The following is a 22,124-nucleotide window of genomic DNA, read 5'->3' as shown; positions in this document are numbered from 1 at the left end:
GGGTCGGAAGGTATGCCAAGGATCATCAAGTTCCAATCCCCCTGGCACAGTCAAGGCCACCAATCTCCAGATCTGGTTCTAGACCAGGCTGCCCAGGGCCCCATACAGCCTGGCCTTGAACACCTCCATGGATGGAGAAGCATCCTGAGTCTCTCTGAGCAGTCTGTTCCAGCACCTCACCACTCTCTCTGTGTAGAACTTTCCCCTGACATCCAATCTAAACATTTGCCCAGGTGTACAAGTATCAGGCAACAGCTTGAGGCAGGAATGCCGGTTGGACATCTGCTCTCCTTCTGTCTTGCACAGCTTTCCTACCACTTGTTCCTGGCTCAGAAAGGTAGACCTGCCCTTGTGGAAACAGCTACCAAATTACAGTTCCATGGTAAAGGAACAGATTCACGTTATAATTACCAATGAGACCTCAACAAAATTTGTATTTGCCATGGACCAGTTATTTTAAATACATTTTCATGAAGCAAATGCTGTTATAAAATCCTGCTCACCTTGTGGGCACAAAACACATTGGAACTCTCCCATTCAAGAAGTATATACCAGTTTATGTTGTAATAGTAATATGATGCTGAGTTAGAAGGTGAACTTCTGCAGATGAAATTACCAGGCTGTAAAAGCTCATGATATAGGTATGGTTGGCCAGTGAATTAGAACAAAATCCCACAATAATAAATGTAGAGCTGAAATCAAGTTTTCATAAAGACTATGAAACAAATGCTACGTGAGGTTTCTACAAGAGGTTGTTGGACAGCATTAAGTTATCGTGCTCTTCAGCTGAGATGCAGACAACGGCTACCTGTGCCAGTTTCTGGCAGTGGCTCTGTATCAGTCCATGAGCTTCTGTGTAACAAATCTTCACTGCAGAAGTGATTGAGGTGCATCCGCTAGTGGGAGAGGTTACAAATGCTTCAGTTTTGTTGAACAACTACCAGCCTATGCTGTTGGATCAGCCACATTCACACTGCTTTGGAGAGGCCAAGGATCTGGCAAGATCCTAGGAGCAAAAGGGGGGTGCTAGAGGATTGCTGCCAACTGTTAAGGTCTGCTCTCAGACTGCAGCAGCTGTCCTCCAATCACTGCCGTGTTTTCTCCCAGGAAAACAAAGCCCAGTTTCTCCTGGCCAAAATTCAGCTACCGCTGACTTGTAAACACCACCCAGAGCAATTCATTTTCACTGCCGGTTGATCAGCCGTGGATGCTGTTTGTCCTACAGCTATTGGCAGAGAGACACCGGTGACTCGACTGCCCTTTATGTGCTGCTTTCACAGATATGAAACTTGCCTTTGATCCTGTGAGCAGAGCAGCAGTGCACAAGGTGGTAGGAAGCTTCAGTAACCTTCTGCATATAATTTATGACCTTCACATGGGCAGAATAGAAAGATGGATACACCAAATTTCCCTTTTGGTTAATTACCATAAGAAGAACACAGATGGGGTGTACACTTCACTTTGGCATACTCTGCAGCAGTGACCGGGGTCTCAGAAAAGGCATAAGGTAGCCCAAAATTGCCCATGTCAGCATGATCTGATAGAAGAAGTAAATCATACAGATTTCTCTGGTGAATTGACATAGCGTCTGGGATTCACACACAAATGTTTTTTTAACACAGCTGCCTCATTTGGTCTTCTTCTTGAAGTCGGATCAAAGTTCAGATTTAGATGCACAAGAAAAGTTCATGCAGAACATGCAGATAAACAGGAAACTCACCAAGATTCAATTTCGGAAATTATTTGCATTAGCCCAAAGCTGTATTTCCTGGAAAATGTCTAACGCAGGCTCTAAAGGATTGCTGTGTCGACACTCTCAGTGAAAGGTATATAGAGCCCACACTGCAGGAGGCATCACACATGAAGATCTGTCAGAAGTTATCCTCTCAGTGTAATTATAATACGATTATTTCCAATACATAGCAATACTAGAGGAGCAGCTAGGATAGGCTGGAGACACACCATAGACATTGTTAATACTATTAGTTGGTTAAAAAGCAGTCTAACTATGCTTAACACAGACTGATAACTGAACAGCAAGACTTGAAGAACTTGAAGTGTCTACCAGATAGCAGCTTGCTTTTGTGGATGATGTGCATTCATATTCATCCAACTCTCCTTTCAAATCTCTAAAGCTCAACAGCAGCACTGCCCCATAGGGATGTTCTAATGAGTAGCTGTAGTGGAAATGCTAAGTCACAGCCTGAACCAGTGGTTGGGCTCCTGGTGGGAAAGCAGGGCCAATCCAGGGGAGCTCAGGTGCATGCAGTGTACCTGAGTGAGTGGAAGGGGAGGAGCCAGGATCCACCCCTTCCTAGACCTCATTTAAGGGCTGGCAGTGGAGGTCAGGGCATCTTTTGCTGGAGATCTCTGCCTACCTAGAGCCTTCTAAAGGAAAGCTATTATCATCCTATTACAGCAGCTGAAGCGTTGTGGTTACTCTTCTCTGTCTTGGTTATACCGAGGAGCCAATGGTTTATCTCCACTGATGATACTTTTGGAACAAAACTATACTCAAGAGTCACTGGGACATGTTGTAGACCCCCAACATCCAAGTGAATTAACAAAAATAATGATCCTGCTCTACCCCTCCTCTCAGGGGGAGAAGGAATGTATCCTTACTACTGCTGGTGAGAGATTACCCCATTGAGTGTTTGAGACACTTGGAAATCTCATGTTTGAAGAAGCCGAGGAGTGAGATTCTCTAGCAGCAAAGGAGTGGTGGGAAGAGAAAGCTCATGTAGTAAAGACATACATTTAATCAGAGTGAATATGTCAACGTTTTTTACAATTGACTTTTCAGTGAATTTTTCCGTGAAGTTTCACATGTTTACAAATATGAGAGATAAGGATTTCCTCAGGATTTTAAGAGATGGTTGAGTACCTTCTCAGCCCACCTATTTAATCAGGCCCCAAAATAAAGCCAATTTTGTTTTCAGCTCATCTCAGAGAATTATTCCGCTGAAATTCCTCAGATGCCTCCTGAAGGACATAAAGACTGGAAAACAATGGAACAAGAAGAGTTCAGGCAGAAAAGAAAGATGGGGAACAGATAAAGCCTTACTAAAATCACCTGCAATTGCAGCCTACATTCAAATATTTTGCTATGTGGGGCAATGAGAGTTTAGTTGCATGTTCTGGAGTAAATGTAAAGGAACTTGGAAGTGTCTCTGAAGGTTCCTAAGAACCGTGTAGACATGTTACTTAGGGACATGGGTTAGTAGGCAATGTTGGTGGTAGGTGGTCGGTTGAACTGGATGATCTTAAAGGTCTTTTCCAACCTCGATGATTACACGATTCTATGATTGTTCTTAATCCCTATGCTTTTCCAGAAAAATAGCTATAGAATAGTGTCACGGATCATAGAAGCTCTGGGGTATTACCTGGAGAAAATCAGCCTAATCTCATCAGCCATGCCATTTCACCCACCTGAAGCTGTTCTACATGAAGCACAAGTGTGCATTTCCTTGATTTGCTTGTAGGTATGTTGTAGTTGGAAATTTCAATAGCTTGAAATTGTAGAAATAACAAGTCCCAGAAAGCCTAGAAAGGTCAGCTCTGAGGTTAGAGCTGTGGTTGTACATACCAATTTGGATTCAGTAGCTCTGTTTTGTCAACCGTCTTGAGCAGACTGTGCTGATTTCTGCGTTTTGTATGCTCAGCATAGTCTGCTGTAAGTATTCCTCTTTCTGATCAGCCGAAAAATTCCCTGTGGGATCCTGCTCTGCATTTCCCTGGAGTAGGAGCTTTTTGGACTAAAAAAGTAAGTCTGCTTTTATATTATTATTATTCATTATTTATGAAGCCATGGCAGCTGTATATCACACGGTTTAAACCTCCCTGTCTTCCTTCTGGTAAGCATGACACAGAAATTTAAGAAAGTGTTATTGTCCCAGCGATTTCAGCAATTTATGGGACTGGTAGATTACAGGAGGTGGATAAAGCTGGCAGACTAACTGCTTGCAAGCAAGGGGCGTTTCATGGAAATAAGTTATTTTGTGAGGAAGAGCCTGCACTAATCAAGCAAAGCAAAATTTACAAGGCACTCATAAAAACTGTTAAAACATATCTGGTATCTTGTCAGTAGCAGAATAAAAAGATTTCTAAAGCTCTATCTCAAAAGAGTGAGACATCTGGAGTTCTTTAAATGTATCTTTAATTGGGGTCAGCCTCATGAACGTATGTAGTTGTTATACTGGAGCAGATGTGTGTAATGCAAATCCAGGGCATTTTTTTTCCCCAGTGCACTAAGAAGAAATACAGTTCCACGGTTTGTATTTAGGCCCAAATGCCTGGAGATTCACATCAAAGCTGTCACAAAGGTTTGGACGCCAGTAGTACTCCCATCAACAGGAAATCTTGTATAAACAAGATTTTCCTTGTTTTAGTCAGAAAAAAAGTCTACCTGAACTCATCTTTAAGTTGAATGATGTTTTTAATTTGTATCAGTATCTTTTTGTGTTCAGCATTAAGTATAGAGGAGCCATGAATGATGGAGGCATTCTTAATCAGAAATTGTGATGTTTCTTCCAAAAACATTTTCCAAACCCTGTCCATCTCAGTTTCCTATTAATGGAAACATGAAATGTTGGAACACCTACACACTGTGGAGAGGGGTTCAATTTTCCTCTTAATAACCAAAAGTTCTCAAGGAAAGCAAACACTTTAAAAATATTTATAAACACAAGCAATTTATGCTGAAAAGCAATTTTAATGGAAAATTTTATTTTTAATTAAGGGCCAGATGGTGCTTTTAAAACACAGCCTTGAATAAAGATTACACACCTCTCAGAGATTTGTACCTTAGAAATGAGAGGAAGGCTCAAAAAACTCACCTGGTAGAGGTGGTATTCTCTGTGTCTGTACAGTTAGTCAATGCATGCCTAGTACTTCTGTAAACTGAGTGCCAAGGAGATGTAAGAACAACCACCATGGATCAGACCAAAGGTTTGTTCTCCTACAACGGTAGTCAAAAACAGGTGCTAAAGGAACCCCACCAGAATACAGGAAATATGGTAATACTTCTAAAACCTATCATGGCCTAACCCAACCTAAACCTAACCTATCCTTCGTGGCTCCGGGCTTTTCCAAACCAGACATAATCACTACCTCTTAAATATCCCTCACTGAGCCCCTGCCATAAACATATCCCACTTCTTCCCCCACCCATGGAAACTCACCTACACAGCAACTTTTAGCAAGATGCTCCACAGATCTGTAGCATGGAGAGCCACTTCCCTCTTTATCCCTCTTTGGAACTTGGCCCTTCTTATCTTCATTTGATGTCAGCCATGATATTTAGAAAAAAGCTTAAGTGTATTCCAGAACCTATCTTCTCTGACTCCTCTGTTGCTTTTGGAGCATGACCAGCACAACTCCTCTCTTCTACATGCATCTTTTAATTCTTCATGCAGAAGAAGAGCTCATACTAGGGACAAAGAAATGTGATCCCAGTAAGTTCTTCCCTTCAATTTCAGTGGATTTTCAAACAGGCCTAAGATTGCCCACGTGTAATTCTGTTTTTTCCTAAATCTCCTGCTCTCTGCAATGTGCCATTCCAAGATGAATGATGTGTTTGGCATCGGGACGTCTGCAATTTGAAAGGGCTGTGCCCTCATTGCAGCCACCCACTAGACTGCTTCTGCTGTCCATGGGACAGATCTGCCAGTCATGATTTGAAATCAGTTGTAGTTGTCCTGCTGTCACAGAGGTATGAGTGTGTTGAGGGCCAGATTGGAATGCGGGCTGTTGCTAGAAGGCTTGAAAAGAAAGGCTAGAGTAATGAGCTCTACATCAGTTATTTTCCTGAACAAATTGTGTGGCATTTCTGTCAAAATGGATATGTGGATATTTCTGATGAGTTTGGTTATATCTCACTCCTTTTATAACCACTACTAACTGTGCCATTTGGAAGAAATGAGTAGCAGGCTATTAAATATTTAACTTTCCAAATTTAATTTGTTAAATCTCCTGGGAGGAGTTTTCAAATCAATTGCAGTATGCTTTGGGAGTAGATCCAGGTCAGCTGGGACTTTAGCCCCACTTACCCTTATTCTGAGGCAGAAGAAACAACGTAGAGCAATGGCTGTTTTGACTTCATTTTCAGCTTTCCCTTTTTAGAAACAGTGTCTTGGCTCCCCAACTGATTATAAATCCAGGTCTCTGCAGTGGAACTATTCTGATTTACATCAGAGGAAAATCTGGCCTCTAGCTGAGAAGAAATGGGCTGCCAGTTTAATTACTTCATCCCAGGTATGGCATTAATAATATGGGAATAAATTTAATGCTGCTAAGTAACAGCAATACAGAGGATTTTGTCACATGCATGACAATTAATGTGTGGTGCATGGTATTTCTGCTTCTCCTGAGTTCCCTTTTAAATGATGCTCCTTGTGACTTGAATTTCAAAGAGTACTTATCCTAGTATTTCTCATTATTGATGGCGACTGTTCACAGGAGCAGCTCATGGCTGCTTTGTTGGCTCATCACTTTTGATTCCATGCCCAGATGCTAAGGACAGAAGCATGCAATTAATTTGGAATCTCAACCCTTCATTGATTTCAGTTGGGAGATTTTCCTTGAACACCAAAGTCCTGATCTGTCCCTGGCTACCTTTAAAATTGAATTTATATGGAAAATATCTTTCTTTCCCATTATAGATCTCTTCTGTGAGATGGGATCTCAAACCTCCACTTGCCTATAAGAATGTACAAAGAGATCAGCAGAGAGGTATAAAATATAGGTGATCCCCTCACTGTCAGTGGAAAAAAAAAGATCTAATTTTGGGACATAGATATAAAAAAAGGTGAAAAGGACAAACTCCAGACCTCCTCCCATGAACAAGAACAACAGAGATGCAAAAGTTGACATTTTTTAAGATTGTTCCTTCTTTGCCTGGAATAAAAGTAGTCTCCAAGCAGCCAGGCTTCCCTTGTTCACATCCCAGCTCCCCTGGAAGTGCCTTGAGTCTCAGAGCTCTGGCTGGCCTAGGACAAGTGGAATATGACCACCTCAAAAGCAGCCTCATAATGTGATCATGATTACATGAGCTGTGTAATGAACTATAGCATTGCTGGAGTACCTCTAGAGATTTTGTTAGGACATTTTCTTTGTGAACATCCTGTCCTTTGTCTTCAACAGTTACTCCAAGGAGGGATAACCCTCTCATTATATATAAAAACAGGTAAGTACATAGAAATTCATGACCAAGTTAAATTTAAGTTCTCCTTGCATTTTGAGGTTGCATCAGTTAATTCAGTGTCCATTCCAAGTAGGTGCTCATCAGCCAGAGGGGTTAGTGAATATAGTGAAATGTTTGGGGGGCCATTCCAGTTCTCTCTCCACATCTACAGCATCTACTAACCATAATGTCCTATCATTCAGTTTAATATATGCCCAGTTAGACATAAATGTGCCTGCATATATCTAGGTGATGCACATCCAGTGGGACTGAGTAGCCCCCACTTTTTCTGTCTCAGCTACTTATTGTATCAGATCTCTGGGGAAAGGAATGCCTCTTGTCATGTTTATGTACAAGTTCTTACATACAGGAACCTGGGAAATGCATGAGATAAATAATAGGGCCAGTTTCATGGCACTGAGCTCCAAAGGGGTGTCTGACATACAATAACGCAGTTATGCTGCAGTTTCACAGTGGATGAAGACATTTTAATGGAAAATGCTGAACAACTCAGGAGCTCCCTAATCATATCCAAGGGAACCTTTGTCATCTCAGATATCTGTCAGACTCAGTTCAAGGTCTATAGCACCTAAGTATTGTCACCAGTGAGTGGTTCCTTTGTTTACAAAAAATCAAAAAGTGGCCTTGGCATGTTTCCTGTCTGACAGATGGCCATGCCTCAGTCAGCACTAACTTCTGCCTTTCCTAGCTATGTCAAAAGACTGACATTGCAAGAAAGTGCAGAAATGGTACAATCCCTTGGAGCTGCCCTTCCTGCTCAAGGAGTGGTCTTATGAATAGGGATGCATTAGTGCCAGTTGAAGTAAGGTTTTCTGGAAGAATCCCAAAAAATCCAAACATGAGAACTACCTGTAGTGGGACGAGGCACAGATGGCAAAATAAAAGCAGTGTGCTTTTTTTGAGTACCCAAGTCTCTGGACATCTGAGCTCTTGGACATATGAATAATTGGGGCACTTCAACTGAATTTATGTATCCTATCCAAGAGAAAAGTAGATAGAGACAAACCTTGCCAGAGACTTGTGTGTGTAAGATGGTCCTGTCTCACTTGAGCCAAAAGGTCCACCTGAATTATTTTAGTACCAGATGTAAAGTCCTACATCCTGTTTGCTTCATCTTAGACAGAATATAGGAGCTACGTTTTCTTGCTTCAGGTTAGGCAAAGATTGACAGTAACTGTGGTTAGATTCTTCCTCTGCTGCAAAGAAGTGTGCATATCCAGTATTAAAGAGTAAATGAGAGTTTGAAGGAATTAAATAGTTTTCAGCTAAGCTACACTGTTCACTTGGCCAAGAAATAATACATTTTATTTTTCCTTTTGCTGTAAATACATAACAAGAACAAAAATGCCCAGCTTGTGGGTAACCTGAACTTCCATTTTTATGCTGGTTACAGGACTATGGGCAAGCAAAACAACACAAACTTCAGCACCCCCACCTCAGCTTTTTTCTTTCTCAGAAATTTAAAATCACTCTTGGCTACATCTTTGAGGTCTGATCCAATTAAATGGAAAGATCCTTGTTGCCTTTGGCAGGATCAGATCACACATTTTTGTCTGCTTCCCGACTGCTCCATATCATCATCCGGAGTTATAACCAAGTGATGTGTAGTGCAGACACCATCAGTATCAATGATACCAATGGGATTTTGGACAGGCAAACCCTTAGGGTGCAGGTCTGCAAGCCGTAAGAGCTACACTCTTCTGAACTCAGTTTCCTGCAGCCCAATCATGTCCTTTAAGTGATGAACAATTCTTGCAGTCTTATAGCTCTGCTTTGTGTTTTTGTGGCTCACTGCTGCTCTGGATACCAGAACACAGCCCTGGTCTCCCAGATGTTCTCCTTTCTGTCTCCCTTGGCACCACAGGAGTAAAGTAAGGAGGAGACTTAGCAGAAGGTTTGCAAGGGAATATTTAAGACAGCTTATTTTGCTTGAAGGAGATGATTTCTTTCTGATCATCTCAAAGGTCTGGGCTCCAGTCATGTACTGGAATTGTGGAAAGGAGCAGCACTTTGTCCTCCCTTCCTTCACTGGTGATAGGTGGTGCTGCTGCTCTTCCTAGAGCCCAGTGATGCACTTGCAGCTCTTTATCTTTCTACTTTCCTACTCAGTTTCCTTTCCCTGCAAGAATGTGTACCACACAGGAGACGTGATTTTCTTTGAATAGCTGGGGACAACAGCCTGACATTTCCCAAAACAGCTCTCGTGAGTGTTTTAGAACATCAATAAGAATTGGCCAATTGATGGCAAGCTTAGCACAAGTAGGGATGCAGCTTGATTAACGCTTCTTATACCACAGGTTAATTCCTTCCTTGGTGTTTCTTTGGCAAGAGAAGATGTTGACAAGACAACAGAGGATGAAGAATGTTCCAGTCTGTAGGTTTTCAAGAAAAGATCAGATGTCTCACGGAGTGATATGGTTTAGAGGGCATGATGATCTTAGCAGTCTTTCCAACAAAACTGATTCTGCACTTCTATGATAGATGCAACTTTTGTGATTGCTCCAATAGTTGCTTCTGATGCAAAACTCACATGGAGCAAATAAGGCTTAAATTCCTCACTGACAGGAAGGTTTTCCTATCATGGTTTTCCATGGTTTCCCTGCACTGAATGAAGAGCATGGTGCACGAAGAATGGGAAAGGTGGAAGGGATAGTGTTACAGAAAATGATTACTCTCATGTTGATACCAAACCTTGCCTCGATATCAGTATGGAAAACACTTCATTTTGGAAGCATGAGGGGAAACAAACAGGATCATGGGATGCGGTTGCCTGAAAGACAGAAAATTGAATACAGAAGTCCCTTCCCTGCTCTATTCTGGGTAAATGCAATGTTTTTCTTCCAGATTAAAATCTAACAAACCCTTTTGGAAATCTTGCCACATTTCCTCCAGTCAAGAAGAAATAGTATTTTGCCAGGAATTCATCAGCCATCCAAGCCAGCTGATAGCTCCAATCAGTAACAGTAATGCTGGATGATAAGGATTTGCACTGTAGCAGCTAGAAGACATTTGGTTGCAAGCCAGCACCCCTATAGTTTTGCTCCGGCAGGAGCAGAACAGAGAGACAGCCTTTTTCCTAAAAGTCTTACTCAGTTGAGGCTTAATGAATGCAGCTCACAGGCTTCCGTTCCTGACAAAGGAAACGTGAAAAGCACTTTGTAAAATCAGAGTAATCATAATTTGGGACTATTTTTTTTCTGTATTTATCCTATCCCAGTGTCTATTACAGTAAGAGACTGTTTTCCTTAAAGCCTCCCTGAAGTCCAGAGGGAGTCAGGAATTATACTGAGTGAATATTGAAAGGAGACACTGAAAACAAAGTTAGGGGCTGGAGGGACATGAAGCACTCTGTTTTCAAGGCTGAGCCCAACCTGTCAACCAGGAGGGAGTTTTCTCACCTCCCAGATGCTGATCCCTGCCAGCAATGAGATAGCAGATGGATGATGAGTTTCTGGGGTTTTCATATTTCAGAGAAGGCTGATGACGGAGCTAGCCTAGCTTATCTCCATCATCTGCACTGTGTCCAGGGCTGCAACACAGCGCCAAGTTGTGTCCAGGCCCTGAGATTTCTGATCAGAGCGTGAAGGCAATGGAGTGTGGGAATAAAAGAAAGGATGGTCAGGCCTGATGGCAATATTTGCCCTAATGCAGATTTTCCCATGCAGATAGAGGAAGGTATTGCCTCATTCAGACCCATACTTCAAGGAGATATATTTGTTTTTATTATTACTATTATTATTATTATTATTATTATTATTATTTTTAAACCCTAGTGGAAATGCTGCAGATGAGGGTGTCTCTTGTGTAAGAGAGGATCCTAGATGCTATCACCATGTCCGCCAAACCAGGGTTCCTGCAGGGTTCTGCAGGGCTGTCTGGAAGAAGTATTCCAAGACTTCATGGTTTTAGTTTCCATCAGGGGAACCGAGCTGTGCTGAAAAGGGTATCCTGTAGGAAAGGATTGCTTACTGAAGCTTTCAGAGACAGATATATGGAATTAAATCTATCAAAGCAAAAATGCTAATCATTTGTGAAATGTTGAAAAAATAGAAAAAAAAGGAAAAAGAAAAGAAAAAAAGAGGAAAAATGTTTGAATGTTCCCAAACATTCAGATATTATTCTGAGCTTTTAAATTTTGTTTCTCCAGAAGAGACAAGGTTTTCAGTTTCCATCTTTTTTTGTGAGATGAAAATGAAAGATCCCTAGTGATGGGCTCCACTGGTCCAGGAGGATGGAAAAGGCTCATTGCTCATTGGGAGAGAACTAAAATGTTGTGAAAGAGGGGAAAATGGGGCTGGAGGGATTTTCTGCTGAAAATCCCCGAGACAAGCACGAGTTCTTTAGTGTGTCTTATAAATCTTGAATGCTCTCCTTCAGAAAAGATTTGGCATGGGATATTGTGAGAGTATGAAGAACGAACAGTACACAAGCAGAGAGCTAAAACAGCCTTACCCCAAATAGAGACATCAAAAACACTTGGGGGGTGAGGGGGGGGGGAATGTAAGGCCTCACATCTCTCCCTGCAGTGAGGAAGGACAGCAATCACCTGAATTGGGCATGCGATCTTCCCACTGCATTTTAAGCCATGGATGTTAAATCATCACAAAAAGTGGTGACAAAGAAGCTTTTAGGAAATTACTTGGCCAGCAGGTTTGCTGGAGATGGGGAGAGGAATGAACGAACCCTGTCTTCCCATTTTATCCATGGTTATTAGGAAAACAGGGAACACACCCCCCAACACTGCAGCAGGCACCCCAGAGTGCTCATTGCCGTAGTAAAAAACAGCTGGAGCAAACAAATAAAGTTCTTCAGAGCTGCTGGAGCCTTCCCAGCTCCCTGGGGGTCCAGGTGCCCAGCGCAGGGAAGGGGTAGAGGGAGAAAAGAAGCGGAGGGTGGGGATCAGCAGTGAGGAAGGCCCCGGAGGAGGAGGAAGAGGGACGGATAGGGAAAGGTTCCGTTTTTTCCCCTGGGGCTGTGAGGCTGCTCGTGCTGCAGGAGGAAAGTTGGCCCCGCTGCCACGCAGGGCTGCTTCTCCTGTCTCCCTCCGCCTGCCTCCCTCCTCCCTCCCTCTCTCCCTCCTCCCTCTCCTCCTCCTCCATCACCTCCCCGCGAGTTACGCGCACAGTGCAGCCCGGCGGTGCTGGCGGCTCAGCCCTGCCCGGCCCCGCTCTCCGCTGTCCCCCGCCGCCGGGATGCTGCCGGGCACCGCGACCGGGCGCTGAGCCCGGGCAGCCCTGCCGCCCCTCCCGCAGCCCCGGGCGGGCGGATCGCGCTGCAGGTCACCTTGCAGGGAGGAGGAGGTGAGTGACCCCCCCCCCCCCTCCGCCCCACTCCCCAATCACCGCATCTCCTCCGGGGAGCGATGCGCCGCATCTCCCCATCGCCAGCCCTCGGAGCGCGGCACGGGGGAAGGGCGGGGGGAGGAACGACGGCTGCCGCTGCGGAGAGGGGTCCCCGGGGGAGCGCAGGGACGCGGGGCCGCCCCCGGGCCGGGATCCTGCCTAAAGGCAGAGCGGGGCGCTGCGCGGCGGTGCTTCCCCCGTGTCCCGCATCAGCCGAGATCGCGGGGTCGGAGAGGGATCGGGTATTTCCCAGGGCCGAGGAGCACCTGGCGAGTTTTCTGGAAGGGAAACTGTGCGTGGGGTCCCCCTTTTTTCCCTTTCCCGGCTGAAATCCTCTCCGGTTCGCTGTGGCGGAGCATCCCTTGATCCCTGCCCTGCGCTCCGCCGAGCGGGGAAAGGTACCGTGCCGTGCCGTGCCGTGCCGTGCCGAGGCGTGTCGAGCCGGGGGGGCACTGCCCCGGGGCAGAGCCTGAGCCGGGCACTGCGGGAGGCCCGGCAGCCCACAGCCGCAGCTGCCCTCTGCCCTCAGAGCTCTGCTCAAGAGCTGAGACAAGATACTGGGTTGGGTTTCTTTCCCTGTCCAGCCTCTAGTTTGTGGGCAGTGAGAGCCAAGTTGGAGAGAAGAGTAGGTACAGGCAAGGAGGCAAGAGCCGTCTCCACTATTTAGAGTGGTGACCTTGTGGAAGCCCACTCCTTCCTTCTGGGTACCACTAAAGCATTCCACAAGGGAAGGACCCCCTCCAGGTTGGCAATGCTTTGAGACCTTTCTGGAACTAGCAGTGCAGAAGCGCAAACCCTCCTGGAGCAGGGCTGGTAGGGTGTCAGCCCCAAGACTGTGCTCCAGGAGATGTGCAAAGCTCTGTCTGGGACTGGCTTTGTCCCCCCTAAAATCACGGAGCTACCCTTTGTCAGGAGTTGCTCCAGAGAGCAATCTGTTGAACCACCTCTTCAGAACAACTGGAGGGGAGGCTACAGCCTCAGAGTGTAATGAGAGAGATGAAAAAGAAAAAAAAAAAACAACAAAAAAACCCAAAAACCAACCAACAAGATCTGAACTTCCCAAGAGATTAAATATTCAAATCACAAATAATTAGACATTAATCCATTGTAAACAGGGCATTACCAACAATTAAAAGATGCTTTGATATTCTTAAAGCCGAGAAGATGACTTAACTGGTACTTTCCAGGGGATTACTGTGTATTATAGAATGCAGCCAGAGCAGAGAATGCTCTGCTTTTCTACGTTCATGTATTTAAATGACTTGTTCTTAATTATAGTTAATGAGCTATCAGCTTCAAATTGGCTGCGTTTGGATGCTCTCTATATTAGTTCCAAATGACTTCGCTCCAAAGAATAAGCCACGTCTCATTTTGCTGGCCAAGGTGACGTTTTTTTGGCAGTTTGGTAACGACAGGTCATGTCAGAGTGTGTGGCACATGAAGGCATCTGTAGGAATGAAGTTTTCCCTTAGGAAGCGGGCAAGCAGACGTCTGGCACTGCCAGTAGCATAAGCTCTGGGACCAATCTGAGCGAGGCTCTTCGCTATACAAATGCAGATGTAATGCAGTAGTGGTGTACACTGGCACCACCACGCCACATTTCACATGGTGGATGCTGCGTGAGGATTTAAAACGCTTTGCCTTCTAAGGACAATGTTAGAGAAAAGGCACCAACATCACTGGGCAAGGGTTTTTGTCTTTGCACTGTGAATTCGTGTCTGTAGATGTTTACAAGTCAGCCATAAATTCCTCTGTCCTGGAGGATTTGTAAGACTGGTTGTCTGGTTATGAAGATTGCAGTCACATACTGGGACTTCCCTGTTTTGTTTTCTTTTCTTTGGAGGCTCAACATTGTATAGGTCGATGTACAGTGCTATTGAGGGGAAAAAAAAAAAGAGGAAAAGAACTGCAGAGATTTAAAAACAGGAGGACAACCCTCTGCATGTTCAATGATTTTGTTTTGACAGAACAGAATGAATCCTGTGTGTGTGTAAGCGTGTCAGGGCTGAGCTCACATCTCCTGGCCATCAAATCAAATACCTCTCAATACTCTTTCTCTGGTAGAAGCTGGAAACCGCTGCAATGAGATCACAGCAAAATGCTGCCCAGCTGATGTTAATGTCAGCGACCCCAAGGATGCAGGTGAACTGACTGCTACCACCACTGCATCTGGCACAAAAGGTTTAGTGCTGAGAGTTTTGTGTCACAGCACTGGAAGAACGAGGAACTCTGGTTCTTCTCATTGCACCACTAAGGCTGCATTTTAAAATAGTGCTGCAGTACGTGAGAGGTATGACTCCATGCACGCCTTTAGCACTCCCAATTTTAAACATGGCATCACTGTAAATGTGTATCTGTGTGTACGTATCTATATAAAAACCGGGATGTGTAAAGTTCCCTCATTAACCATCCATCCAAATCCATGCTGTAAATTATTTCTGTCCCTAAGCTCCGAGGCTTCAGGTTGCTGTGGCATGAGAACGAGCTGACCGCTGACATGAGGGCACTGGACTCTGAGCAGAGTTCAGTGGGGTTACGTGGGTTGGTGTGCTGTGATTGAGTAGAGCTCAGACCCCTCAAAAATCACAGTCAATCACAGGATGACAGAATTGCAGGGGTTGGAAGGGATCTCAGGAGATCATTGAGTCCAACCTCCTGCAAAAGGAGGTACCCTACAGTAGGTCACACAGGTAAATATTCTGAGGGTTCTTGAATATCTCTATAGAAAGAAACTCCACAGCCTCTCTGGGCAAATCCCCAGGGATAATGAAGATCTCTGCAAATTACATTTGCAACTGGATAATTTTCTTGGAAGATAATCATGGGATGATCAAACAGTGGAGCTCCTGAGTGGTCCCCTGCTCGTCCCATGAGATACTCTGCCTTGCAGCAGGTCCTGCAGCACAGATGTGCTCAGCATCTCCTGCTGTGTGCAGCAGCTGATGCAGTTCTTGCTCAGTGCATGGGGCACCTACCCCATCCACCCACCTTTCTTCTCCTATTCCTGCATGCTCAACAAAAAAACAACCTGACTTCTCCCCCACTGCATGTGGCTTGAGGACCATGGAGGTGATGTAGAGCAGAACTGGGAGTAGAACTGGTGCCTCCCATGTGGAAATCTATTTCTCCGTGGGAAAGGTGAAGAGGGAGAACAATGCAGGGCTTTACTTCAAGCTCTGAATGTAAGTGAATGTAATGCCTCAAATGTAAGTGGCTGCTTAATCTAATCATCCTCGCCCTGATGAACTGGCACTAGCAATTCCATAGCATCACAGGAGCATTACTATAAGTGACTTACAGCCATGGAGTGCTTCGCTTGAGGCAGGAGAAACAAGTACCTTCGTTTTGCACAAAGGCAGCACCACCATGCTGCTTCCTTGCTCTGTCCTCTCTATGTTTCTTATCCCTGCTTCAGGAAGACCTTAAATCCCAGCATAGAGCATAGTGATGGTGTGTCACACCCAGAATGAGCACAAGATAGCTGTCTTGTCCTGTGCCTTGCTTCCTGAACACAGTGTGGCAAGGGGAACAACGCTGCAGAGTGGGGTATACAGAGGACCCATCAGGAATGACACCTGAATGAGTCAGTGGGGTCAATGCTGGAGCAATACCTTGATGCTGACTTCTGTGGCCAGCATGGTTTTGAGGTCACACAGATGTACCAGCCTCAGCCAACAGGCAGACAGAGGGCCAGGAGATGTCATGAGGTTGGTATTTGCCTGAACACACATTCCCTGCGTACAATTAGAAGCTCCATTGTGTGCTGCAGAGGTTTGGACTCACTGCAGGCTTCCACAAGATACAGCATCAGGTTTACTCTAAGCTAGAGAATTTTAATTCTGTTGCAACACCAGGCATTGATGAAATTAGGCAGAGGGGATCTAATCTCCCCCAGCCTCTAATTCTAGATTGACCCTCAGAAACAATCAAAGCTCCATAGTGTAGGAACCAACAGGATGGAGGCATTACAGCTTCTTACCTGAAGACACAGCTTATCTGACAAGTGAATAATTACATGCAGTGGAACAAGTACTTCAGCTATGTGTGAACTTTCACTCTGCAAAGCAAGGACTGTGGTTAGGGCCATGAGATTAATTTCTCTGGCACCAAGCTTGGCATGATCAGTGTGGGTCTTAGGTGAAGAGTTCCCCTTGAGCTGGAGCAGCTCTTGGGCAGAGTACTATAGCTGGGGAGAAATAACCACCTGTACACGGCAGGGGCTGGTCTGCCAGAGAGGAGCTTTGCGGAAAAGGACCATAAAGGTTGGCTGTGAACCAGCAGTGTGCCTTGGTGGCCAAGAAGGCCAATGGTATCCTGCAGTGCATTACAAAGAGTGTGGCCAGCCGGTTGAAGGAGGTGATCCACCCCCCCTGCTCTGCTGTGGTAAGGCCATCTGGAGTGCTGTGTCCAGTTCTGGGCTCCTCAGATCAAGAAAGACAGAGATCTCCTGGAGGGAGTCCAATGAAGACCACAGAGATGATGAAGGGCCTGGAGCATCTCCCATATGGGGAAAGGCTGAGAGAGCGGGAACTGTTCAGTCCAGGGAAAACAGAAGGCTGAGAGGGGATATTATCAATGTTTATAGTTATATAAAAGTGGGGAATAAAAAAGATGGGGCCAGGCTCTTTTCGATGGCACCTGGTAACAGGACAAGGGGCAGTGGGCACATATTGAAACATGTATGGAACTTCCATACAAACATGAGGAACTTCCTTACTGTGAGGGTTACAGAGGACTGGCAGAAACTGCCCAGGGAGGTGGTGGAGTCTCTTTCTCTGGAGATACTTAAAATCTACCTGGACGCTTTTCTGTGCAGCCTCCTGTAGGGAACCTGCTGCAGCAAGGGGTCAGACTCGATGATTTCCAGAGGTCCCCTCCAACCCCTACAATTCTGTGACTCTGACTCACATTAGATGAAATTTCTGTCAGTGAAGGCACTCTAAACAATTAAGAATGCAATTACACAGCCCAGAGCACAGCTGTATTCACTTGCTTTGAAAACAAAGGGCAGCACTACCTTCTGCACTTGCACACAGGTCTTTCAGCCTGACTGCTCTGCTCAAGGTACTGACTGGAGATATTTCATTGTATGTGCTTCTATGTATTGTTTTGTGAAGGTTAGTTTTATTGGGCTGGATGTAATTAGAGAGTTCTGCAGAACAACTTTTTGGGATGGCTGGAGGGAGAGGAAATGTTAGTTTGGCCATCTGTTGAGATGCCTTTTATAGCAAGAATCACTCCTCATGCCTCTGCCTTCTCAGTAATGGGATGGGCTGTGGGGGTGTTAGAGGGCTGTTGTGAGCTTAGATACACTTGGAGTTGTGTTTGGGATTGTCAGATGGCCCTATGCCTGGGTTGTAACAGGCTCACCCTGGACATGCCAACCAATTGATCAAGGCTGATTCGCAGCACTCACGTGTCCAGGCACGGTTAGGGAGCTGATAATAGCTTTCTGACACTGAGCATTCCCCGATTATAAAGGTGGAATGAATTTCCTGCTTAAAAAGGCACAGAGCCTGATTTTTGACTGCTTTCACTTTGAAAGTAATTGCTGTAAGTTGTGCAGATGGCAAGGTATTTTCTACTGGTGCCTTCCACAACAGAGAGGGTTATTTACATTACAGCCAGGTGCCGTTATTCAGGTCAGTTATTTATTAGCTGGAAAGTGCAGCTCTGTCATCACATGAAAGAAGTTGTGAGTTTGGACTGAACTCAATAAGTAGTTGAGGCTGTCAAAACCAGTTGAGAAGGAGGATGGCTGGAAAAGCCTGGATGTGTCATCTTTTATTGGAGGCAACTCGAGGCAAATTGAACTAAAAGCCAGTTTGTTCAATTAAAAATAAATAAATGAAACATTATAATTCATTTTGGCTCATGCGAGATGCTTCCATCTGCTCAAAAGGAAATATTTTGTTGCAGGGGTAATGTTTTTTGTTTCAGGTCAACGTAAGGCAATTCCACCTTTCTCCCCCCATTCCTTGGTTCAGCACTGAATCAAGCAATCAATTATTCAGGCAGACCTAATATGCATATGGTAATTTTTTTCCAGATTTAAATATACCTCTGGACGGGCAATCAAGAGACCTGGATTTTATTTCCAGCTCTGCTCCTGTGTCTGACGTGACCTTGGGCATTTATTTGCACCCAAAGTCCTTTTTTTTTTAGGGCAGGAGGGTGGATTTGCTGCTTATTGGTGATACTAAAATAGCAGGGAGGTCTTTTTACTTCTACAGCTAGCAATTAAACATTTAGGTATCACTAATGCATGCTTTTGGAACTTTCCCAGTGTGAGTTAGCTGCACTGCTTAACAAAACTCCCTGTAGTTTACTTAATAGGTCAAAAGGAATTTCAGCTGCTGAAATAGCAGCTCTTCCTTAAAACAAAACCGATTATAATGAGCCCTACTGAATCAAAGAAGGAAAACACAAAGGGGAAAGATTTTCCCTTCCTTTCCTGCAGTATTTCACTTTGTAATCAGCTCTCCAGATCTGTACTGATTTCTCTCAAGCAAAAGGTCCGTATGTGTTGCTGTAGTTTTTAGATGTTAGAAACCACTTAAAGCTTATTGCATTATGTGTTGAAAGACCCTGACACCTGAGGAATTGCACCAGGAGAGCTGTGATCTCCAAATTCTAGATGCGTTTTTTTATTAGGCTGCAGCTCTTTCGGAAAGCTTTCTGCTTTCTGCTCATGCTGACCTTTAGGTAGATGACCGTGTTCCAGAAGGCTGAAAGAAGCTGAGGCTGTGTTAGAGCTGTGTGAAGGGGGGACCTCCATGGCAGGGCAACAACATCCCACTGGGTTACAGAGGAAAGGAATTTGGGGACAATGTGCAGTAGCAGTGTTGGCTTGTGCTCATTGTCGGGAAGAGCCTAGGGCACAGCATTTAGCTCTTTTCTCCTTGCCCTCTTTGCAGCTTGCATCTCTCTGTCTCACACCCTTTGCTTAATTAGTTTGTCAGCCACTGTCACCATAGCAGAGGAGTCTGCAGAGCGCCCAGCAGAGCACAGCCCTCACTGCAGCTACAGTAGCTGGGCTCTGCCGTCACACAAGTGATAGCTTAATAAACCACAGCGTTGCAGATGAGATATCTTGGCACTGGCTGCAGCTACTTATTAAAATAGGGATGGGGGGGGGGGGGGGAACCAAACCAAACAAACAAGAAATAGAGGAACAACTTGAAATAATGAATAGCTTTGCTTCTAATGCTGGAAACCTGGGTGAAAATTTTTAATCCCCAAGGAAAAAAAAAATAGATTGAAGTTTGACCTAGTATTTGTCATCATCTTGAACTTGGTTTTCTCTTCTGGTTCCAGCCTCAAGTCTGAAAGTGCAGAGTTATTTCTGGTTGGCCTGAGCACCAGTGAGTGATTTGTGGGGAGAAACTCAAACTGTGTGAAGACAAATGAAACCTGAACCAACCCAGTTAAATTAACTCTGCATCTTGGAGCAAATTGAACTGCTCTCTTATTTAAAGGGCTCTGATGAGTTTCATTTTCCTGTCAGCACCATTTTGAAGACTTTCTGCGGTCCAAGGCAATGAGAGTGGCTCTTTTTGTTCTGAGTGTTGGCTCCCTGCAGAGAAGGCATCCTTTGATTGCCTTCAGATGCCTATTGCAGATTGTCTGCTCAGTCATTCTGCCATCCAGAATCCTTCAGCCGGAGCTGGAAACTGGGATGGTCTTCATGGCAGCTCCTACCTACACATCTGAGTCACAAATACAAGTCTGGCCCAGGTTAGGAAAAGCCCTTAACAGAAGGATGGTGTGGTGTATGGGAACTGTTGAGTTACAGCCTGAACCAGTGATTGATCACCTGGAGAAAGGATCGGTCAGCCCTGGGAGCACAGGTGAAGGCAATTCAGCTGTGTGACTGGCAGGGGGTGGAGCCTGGCTGCACCTCTCTTAGATCCCATTTAAGGGCTGACTGTCATTGAGGAAGGTTCTCTTGCTGGAGATCCCTTCCTTGTGGAGTCTTTCCTGTGAGCCTTGATCTTTGGGTACAGGTGAGCACCTTTTCTTTTGTAACACTGTTCCATTCATGCTAGTCCCTTAGCTGCTACTCTCCTGTATTGCCCTTCTACTGCATTAATCTTTCTGGTTTTAATGCATGGGTGCACTGTGTTGTCCTGTCCCATGCACCTTGCATAAATGCTATTAATTTTTCCTGTGGAACATCCTCAAGTACCTGCAGTAAGTGAAGTGAATTCCAAACTATGAGTCTAATTCTCCCACCAGCACCAGGATTGCAACAGGAAACAAAGGACTTGGGAATGTGATTTTACTTTCTTCAGCCAGTGGCTGGGGAGTGAAAAACCCAGAGGAGGTTCACTTTTATCAGTGAGGATGTGAGATTTTGTTTCTGGCTGACAGCACTCTTAATCCTGCTTTTTTTTATTGATGAGGAATCTCTGGGTGCCTCAACAGTTTCTCAGTTTCCCCAGACAGCAATTGACCTTGTCTCAGCTGTGCATCAAGACGCACTTGCAATCAAGGTGCTATTGATTTAAACCTAATGGCCAGCTGCTCAGGATTTTCACCTGGAAAAGAAAAATCAATACCACTTTATTATTATTATTAGCTATTGATGTGGTATAATGGAAAGGTATAAGAGTCTCACCAGCTCCTTACCATTAAGCCCAACAGTTGCAGGGCTGAGAACATTGGGTCAGGCTGTGGTAAAGTAGCCAACTAGCAAAATGACATGAGGTATAAACAATTTTCCTTGACTGAATGCTGCCATCCACATCTCTCTTTCCTGACCTTCCCCGAGGCATGCAGGCTGTGCTGCTGTGTGGGACCCCAGAGAGAATGTCTTGAGTGATGCATTTGCCATATTACTGGAGGAGCTATGTGTGGGAAGGACGTCCCTTGTTTTGTCCTTTCCTTGTTTCTGATACTTTCTTCCTCCCTCCCCAGTCCCAGGGGTAAGTGTCATTCAGAATCTGCAAAATTGGTTTACTAGACTGGTTTAAATGCACATCAGGTAGCACTGGACAGATAAATGCTTAGGTCCATGGTAGGATTAAGCAAACACCACAGGCTGTCTCCTATCTACTGAGTAAGACTAAGATCCATCCTGTTATTTGCAAGATAAGTAGTCCACTGTTGACTGGTGTGATGGTAATGGCCTTAAATTGCATCAGGGAGGTTCAGGTTGTATATTAGGAGAAATCTCTTCTTAGAAAGAGTGGTGATGCACTGACGCAGGCTGCTCAGGGAGCTGGTGGAGTTGCTGTTCCTGGAGGTGTCCGAGAACTGCGGGAATGAGTTATGGAGGGATGTGATGGGGATGAGGTGATGGTTGGTCACAGTGATCTTAGTGGTCTCTCCAACCTTAATGATTCTATGGCTGTGTCCATACCATGAAATTCTTAACTACCAAAACTAGGTGGTTTTGTCCTTTATGCCTCTGAGGAACATGCATGGCACTTATTTACTTCAGGGTGGATATTGCCTAGGAGAGGGCATAGGCTGAAGCCAGAGTAGGCTGTTGGCTGTGCTAATACTTTACTGGTATGGATGACTAGGGAATCTGTACATAGCTGCCCTTAGGTCTTTGGAATAGTAGAGATATCAGT

The 22,124-nt window shown here is 44.9% G+C and overlaps 1 protein-coding gene across 2 annotated transcripts in view; it reads left to right on the top strand.

Annotated features, from left to right (window-relative positions):
* The first annotated feature begins 12,295 nt into the window (after positions 1 to 12,295).
* Positions 12,296 to 22,124, top strand: part of SYNDIG1 (synapse differentiation inducing 1) — a 63,740-nt gene continuing 53,911 nt past the window's right edge. The window contains exon 1 of one of the 2 annotated variants that reach the window (XM_048936706.1): positions 12,296 to 12,501. The gene's annotated coding sequence lies outside the window, so the exon portion shown is untranslated. Of the gene's footprint in view, positions 12,502 to 20,500; positions 20,550 to 22,124 lie in introns of those variants that run through there. The other variant, XM_048936707.1, reaches the window with a different exon arrangement.

This window comes from Lagopus muta, chromosome 2 (assembly GCF_023343835.1).
Source record: "Lagopus muta isolate bLagMut1 chromosome 2, bLagMut1 primary, whole genome shotgun sequence".
Classification (NCBI taxonomy): Eukaryota; Metazoa; Chordata; class Aves; order Galliformes; family Phasianidae; genus Lagopus; species Lagopus muta.
This window is presented reverse-complemented; position numbering and strand designations above follow the sequence as displayed.